Genomic DNA, 9,038 nt, shown 5'->3' with positions numbered 1-9,038 from the left:
TGACCATGTGACCAAAAAAATAATTTGTTAGTGTAGGGATTAATGTATTAAGAATAGTTCAAAATTTTTTTATTAACACATGATTTTTATATAGGATCGATGCGTTAAACGAAATAAGCGAAATGAACGTAGGGGAAAAGGAAGAGTTAGTGCAAACACCTCATTCCTTTGTATTTCATCGTGGCTTGCCAGAGCACATTGTCGAGTTTACTAAAGATTTTTACAGAGCTATGGAACCCCTCTTTTACAACTTCATCTTTAAAGATTTGAAAGAATAATCTGTTGCTCTATTGGCAGTGTGCGTTTCCTTGTATTTTTGTATTTTGGTCAAAAAGAAATAATGCTGTAGTTGCTACATCTATTATTTTCGAAAAATCAGGATAAAACAGGTATATATAACAAATATATTTCAAAATTTATCTTAACCAACTTATTAAATAATCATCATGTGTGTCGATTACATAAATACTTTATATTGGTTATATATTTTTAGAAATATGATTTTTCAGTAACTTTTTTGTATCATCTCTAGTTCATCATGTAAATTCATTAATTGATTGCTTTATTAGGAATTATTATACATTAAATGTACGAAAAAGTTGTATTTTAAAATTTGCATCAACTTGGAATTGCTTGTTTCAAATAATATTCTTCTAATGTCGAGAAATTGGCCTCTGAATTTAAATATCTGATTTTACAATTTACTTCAGTCTTTCGCCGAAATATATTCTGACAACTTTGACGATTTTTCGACGATTTTTAACATATATTATTATCTCTCTGATGCACATACTTTAGATATAAAGCAAAAGTTTGACACTTGAATTCGAAAACATTATAAATCTTTAATATATTTTATTTAATATTATATAATTTCTCATACATTTATCAACCAGAGAAACCCTTGTTGTATTATTACTTTATCATTATCATTTTTATATTGGTATGGAAAAACACAGAAAATCTTTTAGCACAACACGGTTTATGCATATAAATATAGTAGAGACAAAAAATAAAATAATTTTATATACAATAAAATATTTTTAATATGACAATGAAACATTATTGAAAATACTGAATGAGCAAACGTCTGTAAATATATAAGAACTTTCACATATAAAAGAATTACAAGTGCTATGGAATAACTACTAATTAACGTATAGCAAGCTAATAAAAAAAAAAAAAAAAAAGTTAATCTTAGACTTTGAGGGCCGGATTAAGCGCGGCCGCGCAATAATAAATCACGATAACACGTGACTTCCCTTCTCACTGTATTATGAATACATACCATGCGAGGGGAACGGGAGGGAAGAAGGGGGAGGAGGGAGGGGAAGTGAATATGCACGCAACGTACTTCATTGTCTCGAAGCGCGGGAATCTTCGGCGCGGCTCGTTAAGCAAAGCGAACTCCTCTCACGGTGCAAAGTTCACGGCTGCTTCACGGGGATCCTTATCTATCTAACGCGTGTCTGGGCCCTCGCACGATTTTTATCACGGTAATATTATACCCCTTGACTGCGAACGATTCATAAATCTGTATTTCGCATCCCACAGTCAGTATTAAATATATAGCTTTTGACTCTTTTTAAGAGTTTAATTGTTTTACGACGAAGGTCTCATTCGCGATGTCTTAGATAAATTAGTAGACTTATTTTAAATACGCTGGCGCAACAAGTTGCGTGTCGATAAATAAACACATTTGTGTGCGCGGCACTAGAACAGTTCTCTGAATAAAGACGACTATTAAAATAACATAATTTAACGCGCCAAAAAATATTTGCATTCATATTTAACAAATGAAAATTAATTAGCTCTTATTAGACGAAGAATAAATCACATGCTTCGAGATAAGTGTTGAAATGTTATAAATGCATTTTATTAACATTTTATTCGCTTCTGGAATATCATCCCTCTCTTTCTCTCTCTCTCTCTCTCTCCCCTCCCTCCTGCCGAAGAAACGCGCGTAACTGTTTATTCGCCCAAGTGAGATCCGCGCGCAACTTTTTACGCCGCTTGTTTACAACTTCTTTTCCGCAAAGATGGAACGCAAAGATATAAAAGCGTGTCTCGTTCCATTTCATAGAATTCCTTTGCCCATTGCGATTCTCGCGTCTACCCAATGCGAGAATCGCGCTCTAGGATCCGTCATCAATCACAATACGTCCGCTCGCCTCGCGTTTAACGGCGACAACAGATGGCGTCAGCAATCCCGCGATCAAACCGCACGCGGCAGATTCGAATAATCGCGCGTGCCGAAAGGAAATTATGTGTAAAACGCGCGCGGCAGCCGGAAGCAGCGAATAAGCGAAACGGTCGACGACAGGCGAAGCGCCGTTCACATGTGGATGATCCCCTCATACGTCTGTCGCCGGTCGTCGGACTCGCCGGTCGCTGGTTCCGTTTTTCCCGGCTGGCTGCGCCTGGTTACGCTTCCAGTTCCCCCGATTCGTTGCCGACGCGAATCGACGGCAACGACGATGACGACGACGACAAGGATGAAGAGGACGACAACGATGGGCATGGGCACGAATAATAGCCGCGAGACGGCGCGCTGGCTGCGAATAAAACGCTCGTGTCGAGGTAACGTTTGCCATATGCCGGGCTGCTAGAAACCGGCTGTGATTTTTGTTGGTCAAACGCTGCTTGGCGCGCGTTTATACTTGTCCCGGTACTCGAGTACCGCGTTCAATGGATTTCCATTAAATTCAATTGAAAATATAATTGCGATCAAAACATTAAAAGAATAATGAATCGATGATACGTATAATGTAATATTATTGAAACGCATTTTTCGATATATACTTTCCTGTATAGAATATTTTAAATCTTATTATTATACGAAATATATTTTTAAATAAGACATACACATAATATACGTGTAACCAAAAATATGAGATATATATACGTATATCATAGTGTCTGTCAGAAAGAATGGTTTCACACGGAGCGTCCTTTCTATTATTCTAATGTATAAATCGAAAAAAAAACGCGATAATGATAGTTATTAAAGCAATAATATAAAATTAACATATATCAAAGTAAATAAAAAAAAATCATCTCTTTTCAACAGAATACATTAGCACATTTGATTAATTATCAGCTTCGAATAAATTGTGAATAAATTTGTGTTAGTACGTCTCTAAATTTATTCATACTAAAAGCAAAGTTGTCATTCTCCGTGAAATGATTAATTATCGGATACAGCCCCACACAGTCGAGGAAGAACGTCGTCAGCGGAGCGCGGAACGTTTCTTGAACCGCGACTCTCCGCCGCCGCGAGGGGTCTCGCCGTTTTTCTCTGCCGCGCTTCGTTGACGCCGCTCCATCGAAGCGGTTGCCACGCGGTGGGGACTTTATAGCAGCGAGACCCAGCGCAAAAACGCAACCTTCGTGCTCAAAGCGAGACGAGAGGCATGCCACGATGACGATCGTCGGGGCGCACCGTTGCACCTGCATCTCCTTGTTGCCCTGTTGGCACTCCTACCTTACTGATCCCTTACCGCGGGATACCGAGAATGCCCGCGAGCGTATAACGCAGCGACGAGGAGAGCCTGTCTCTCACCTTTTAAGAGATACTTTTCCACATTACAGAAATCGTGATGTGTAGCAGTTATATATATTCTGAAATCAAAACACTTTATTTCATATTTTTTTTACATGCTATTCGTACGATATACATTACTTGCATATGACGCTAAGGAATAGGAGACGCATATCTTGTAGATACACTTGTTTTGTCAGTCTTTTATAAACTGTACACTTCAAATGAATTCGCGAGAGAGAATTCAGGATAAAATTTTATATTAATAATATCGTAGACAACAAATTAACAAACTAAATAAAGCCTCTTTCACTTTCATTACAACATAATTTTATAAAAGCGTAGAGAAAAATAATATCTCACAAAATAATTTAAAAAAAGATAGTTATACAACTAAATATATGTAAATAAAATAAAAATAAGAGAAAACTCAGGGCAATAACAACTAAAATATGAAAATAAAAGTAGAATCACTTCGTTCGCGAGACATAGGACAAAAAATAATAAAAGAGAAATTGGAAACAAATCATGATTGAAAATAAAGTGATCGAAAAATTAGAAAAGAATATTGTCCAATATATAGTAAAAGATTATTAGAAAAGAATACTGTCGAATATATAGTAAAACATTATATGTCCAATGTTTATGTACGTACGTCTCACGTATATTGTGTAAAGAAATAAAATATTTGATATTTTGTTCAAGACTTTTGTACTCTACTTGCACGAGGAACAGGTAGTGCACGAGGAACACGAGCAAGCGGTGGAGCTGGTGCTCCAACTCGTAGCAGAGCTGCTCGTATCGGACCGTGACGACGGACTGGAACTCGGATCGCTCAGTAACGGTTGATGCAAGTTCTTCTCTATGTCGCGCCACTCGGACTCGAACGATAGCGTCGTTTTCGCATTTTGCAATGGTGGTTCACTTACATCGCTATCGCTCTCGCTCAACGTCGATGTTTTCACTCCCACTTCCGCTCGCACTTGATCGGGTGTAGGCAGATCGTAATTGATGGTCCTCACGCCGTACATGTCGCAAATGATTTTCCTGGGTCCTCGAGCGACGTGATTAGAGACGCGAGTTCTCCTCGGTTTGATCAATTGATCCTCGAAGCTGATTCTCTTCAGGCGAGGAACATCATATACGAAGCGCTGAGCGTCGGAGGGAGACTGCGTGGTCGCGGAAGAAATGTCATCGTTGGTCGAAGAATCGAATATTCGATTGATCTTTTCGATGTTTACTTCGTTCTCTCCTACGAAAAATTCGGTTTCGAGAAAATTCGTGGCGCATAACGCCGAGCATCCCGTTTCCGAATCGCTCTTCTCGTCTGCGATATCTTCGTCGTTGTTGTTTTTGTCAATTTGCTCTTTTTTGTAATGACATTCGCTCGCAAACGCTTCGATCGATGAACTGCACGAGTCATCAGCATCGGAGGTCAAGTCCACCTGGGGTGTATAATAACATCGCGCGATGACATCCGGAACTGGCGTCAACGATTTATCGCCATCGCGCTTGGCAGCCGGCTCGTTCTCGTTGTCCGACACTGACAATAATTCTATATTGTTCGCTGATACGTCATCTTGATGATACATCTGTACAAAAGATCTTTTTTTAATCGCGCGATATTTTTGTCATTAATATTTTTCTTCTTTTCGCTTTTATATCAAAAGAAAATCATGCATTTGATACTTTATATATCATATATATACATCTTTGTAATTTTTATCAATTATTACATGATTTTATGTTAAAGATTGTGTCATAATTACATATTTAAATGAGAGATTAAATTTTTGATGCGTGAAAATGTAATAAATGTAATTATTTATACATTAAAAGTATATAACATTAAAAATACGATATATCTGGTCGATACCGGATTGGTTTTTAATACGATGGGTTTCTTAGATAATTTAATCTGTTCTATCATTGATTTAATACGTACACAACTTATAAATAATATAAATATTAAAGAGGCAAAATCGCACCTGAGCGCACAGACTTACTCTATTGTGATTAATTAATTTAAAATTAAAAACAAAGAGATAGAGATAGATGCTCAGATAAAAAAAGCATATATTTTTTGTTCTTTTTTTTTTGCACAATATATTCGGTTATCAACTGTTTTATAAATGCAAAAAGTGATAAAAACAACAAAGATCTATTGTTTATGTCTGTTTTTCAGACACTAATCGGAGCTTACCCTTCTAATGGAGATGAAAGGGATATCGACGTAGCGTGAGATGGGTCTGTACCACGTGTTACAGCCGCTGTGCGTATTATAAAAATAATCGCGGCCGGGATAGCTCTTGGATCGGCATTGGATCCAACCGTGATTGTCGACGAAGTCGCCGAATTCGCGCACGGAACGCGACGTGGACGTGTCGTTGCGATTGTCATTGATCGTTCGCTCCGATGACCAAGATGCGACGTCTTCGTCCTCCCCGTCGAGCTCGGTCGTGTCGGAATACATTTAGAATAATAACACGAGGAATCGAACTTCTCTCGGCACAGTGTGCGAATCGCGACAAAACGAGCACGAGACAAAAGCATACATACACACACACACACACATACACGCACCGATTGACGTGCATCAACACCGATACATCGATAATCGACATCTAGCGGTACCATGCGTTACGACTGATTACAGAGCCGTGCGATAAAGGACTCGACGCGCATCCTGTATAGAGGGCATCCTAATTCATAAACGATATTACATTTCAAATAAAGTTGCTCGCAGTCGTTACTTTCCGTTCGTAGGTTCGTACGCGTTTCTCGATTGTTCCAAGTTTGTCGTGTCTTTTCGACTGTCAAAAGTGAACCTCGCGTGCTAATAAGTGCCTATCGCGTTATGAGAGATCGGTTTAGCGTATCAATCGACCGACACGAGTATTATTATATGTATTTTTTGTAATTGGCGTCTGTGGGGTCACATCGAAAACGTCGAACGGTATAATTATAAAAATGGCGTAAGTATATTGTTCGCTTCTATTTGCCGATGCAAGTGTGTTTTTCGCGTCAGAAGTGAACCTCGCGTGCGGGCAAGTGTCGAGAGTGCCGAATTGAGTTACGATCGTTTTAAATCAGTCCAGTATTCGCGCGCGATAGCGAGTGTAATTTTACTTGCGCATTTTACGCGAACGTAACGGCTAACGGCGGCCATACAGGTGTATCGGGTATGGGAGGCGATCCTTTCTTCGAAACGAGAGGAGGGTATTCCTGTGAGTTCAAGGTAAGAAAGATTTATCCCTTGGTGATAATCGTAATAATTTTATATATACAAATTGGCTAGAATTGTAGGTTAGATTAATGTTACAGGAAAGGAAAATTGCCGTTTTCAATTAGTTTGACCCCGCATATATGAAAATATTGATGTGTTCAAATGTTTATAAGGCTTAGTTTTCGAAAAAGTTTCGAGAATATTTTAAAAGACATTAAAGTGAATAAAAAAAAAGTTTAAATCGAAGAAATTATATAAACCAGGAAACCTTTACTCTTTTCTTAGGACCATGTATATTTTTATTTTTACAATTATAAAAGATTAAACGAAAGGAAATTGCTAATTTTTCAATCTTCTTGCTAATTTTATTCTCTCTTTTTGTAAAAGAGCTTCGCGCGAAGCCTGGTGTACGAAAATATTTTACATTTTCGATTTAGAGTTTTTACGCAGGATCATTCCCAGACAGCACAAAACGTCCTCAGGATCATCCTGAATATGTCCAGGCGGTAAACAAACGAACTAGCGGTTGAATACTATTTTTTGTAAGGTTTTTGGAATGTTGCGCATAGTAACATTTCTCATGAAATATTAAATAAATAATAATTTTGAATATGTGAAAATGTGCGCATCAAATTCAATTATTAATATTAAACGAAATTAATGTTAACAATTAATTGCACATGTATATGTCCTCTGGAAATCCAAAGGACATTCAATATAATAGACAGGGCAGGTATCCTACAGACATCCAGGGGTTATCCAGGGGACATTTATAGGACATTAATACTTATTATTACAATACTTAAAATTTCTAAATTATATTAAATAGCCTACATAACCGAAAGTAATCATGTATGCATATTAAATTTTCATAAAATATATTTATAGTAATATCTTAAAACATCCTACAAATATCCTGAACCATCCTGGACATATTCAGGATGATCCTGAGGACGTTTTGTGCTGTCTGGGATAGTATTCAACCGCTAGTTCGTTTGTTTACCGCTATGCGACGCGCGAACTCGTATTTGAGATTTGGTCATGAGAATTATATAAAGCTTGCAAAGAGCAACTAACAGGAAATTAAAAATATAATTATTTTTTATCAGTTCAATTTTTCTGATGCAATCCCAACATAGGGAATTCAGATATTGGATTGTTTTGAAAATATTACACGATTCAAACCCGGAAGCCAAACCTAAATATTCATGTACAGCTCGAAAACCTCAAATATTAAAGAACGTGAACTATTTTTAGTATTAGATTTTTAGTATTGGCAGTAAATAACAGAACGCAATCTTAATTTATATTTAAATTTTAGAATTTGTTCCTTTTAACGTATGAAAGATATCCCTAACATATCCTATAGAAATCCTTAAGGTGTTCCACAGGATCTCCCTGGATTCTCTAGAGGCTAGTGTACGGCTATCATTTATTCTTCCTCAGGACATCCAGAGGAGATCCGAGGATTAAAATAGGATATCCTCAGGATATCCTACATGTATGTCCTGGATGCTCTTTGGACGTCCTAAGGACATCCTTGTGCTGTCTGGGTTTCCTTTTTCTGATTGCCTAAATTCATTAGAGGCTGCTCTCGCGTTTTCAAGGTTTTAAAAAGACAAGATTACAAAAGAGGTCAGGAGGTCTTACTGACCAAGACGGACGTCTGAATTTTTTTATTCATCTTTTTTTCCGGAAGGAACGTCGGTAGAATACGTAATGCAATACGATCGGCGCGCATCCCGATGCTTATTATTCGTGACTGTGTGCATAGTTTATTATTCGCGACGTACCTCGAGAATGCTCGGTCGATCCCGCTGAAAATTCTGGTTTTTGCCTTGTTCCATGTTTCTTTTTTTCTCAATAGCCGCTTTTTCCTGAAATTCTTTGTATTTTCGATCGATTTAGAATATGTAATGAATACGCAACAGCTGCTGTGGTTATTTGACACGTGCACAGTGTCAATTTTCTATATATTTATCCATTTTTTTTTACCTGTAGTAATTTCTTTCTTGCTAATTTTCTATTTAACCTATTTATTTATGCATATTTATATATATAAGTTTTTATATACGTATTATTTATTTTATATAATTAAAAAAACCAATTTCTCGTTTAGAATTTATTCCTTCTGTGAAAATTTCGTGAAAGGTATTTAAAATGTCATAAAAAGTTTGTAAGAGAATATATTAAATAGGAATATATACGAATATTCTTGTTCTCTCTGTACATTTTAATACATTTCCTTACAAAATTGTTATGTCTATTTAA

At 36.9% G+C, this 9,038-nt stretch overlaps 1 pseudogene; it reads right to left on the bottom strand.

The window, feature by feature from the left end:
* Positions 1-3,123: 3,123 nt before the first annotated feature.
* On the bottom strand, positions 3,124-7,230 carry LOC115234993 (annotated as a pseudogene).
* Between the last annotated feature and the right edge of the window lie 1,808 nt (positions 7,231-9,038).

The sequence above is a fragment of the Formica exsecta genome, unplaced genomic scaffold (genome assembly GCF_003651465.1).
Source record: "Formica exsecta isolate Colony F162 unplaced genomic scaffold, ASM365146v1 scaffold21, whole genome shotgun sequence".
Lineage (NCBI taxonomy): Eukaryota > Metazoa > Arthropoda > Insecta > Hymenoptera > Formicidae > Formica > Formica exsecta.
The sequence above is the reverse complement of the archived record's forward strand: the minus strand, read 5'-3'. Positions and strand labels throughout refer to the sequence as shown.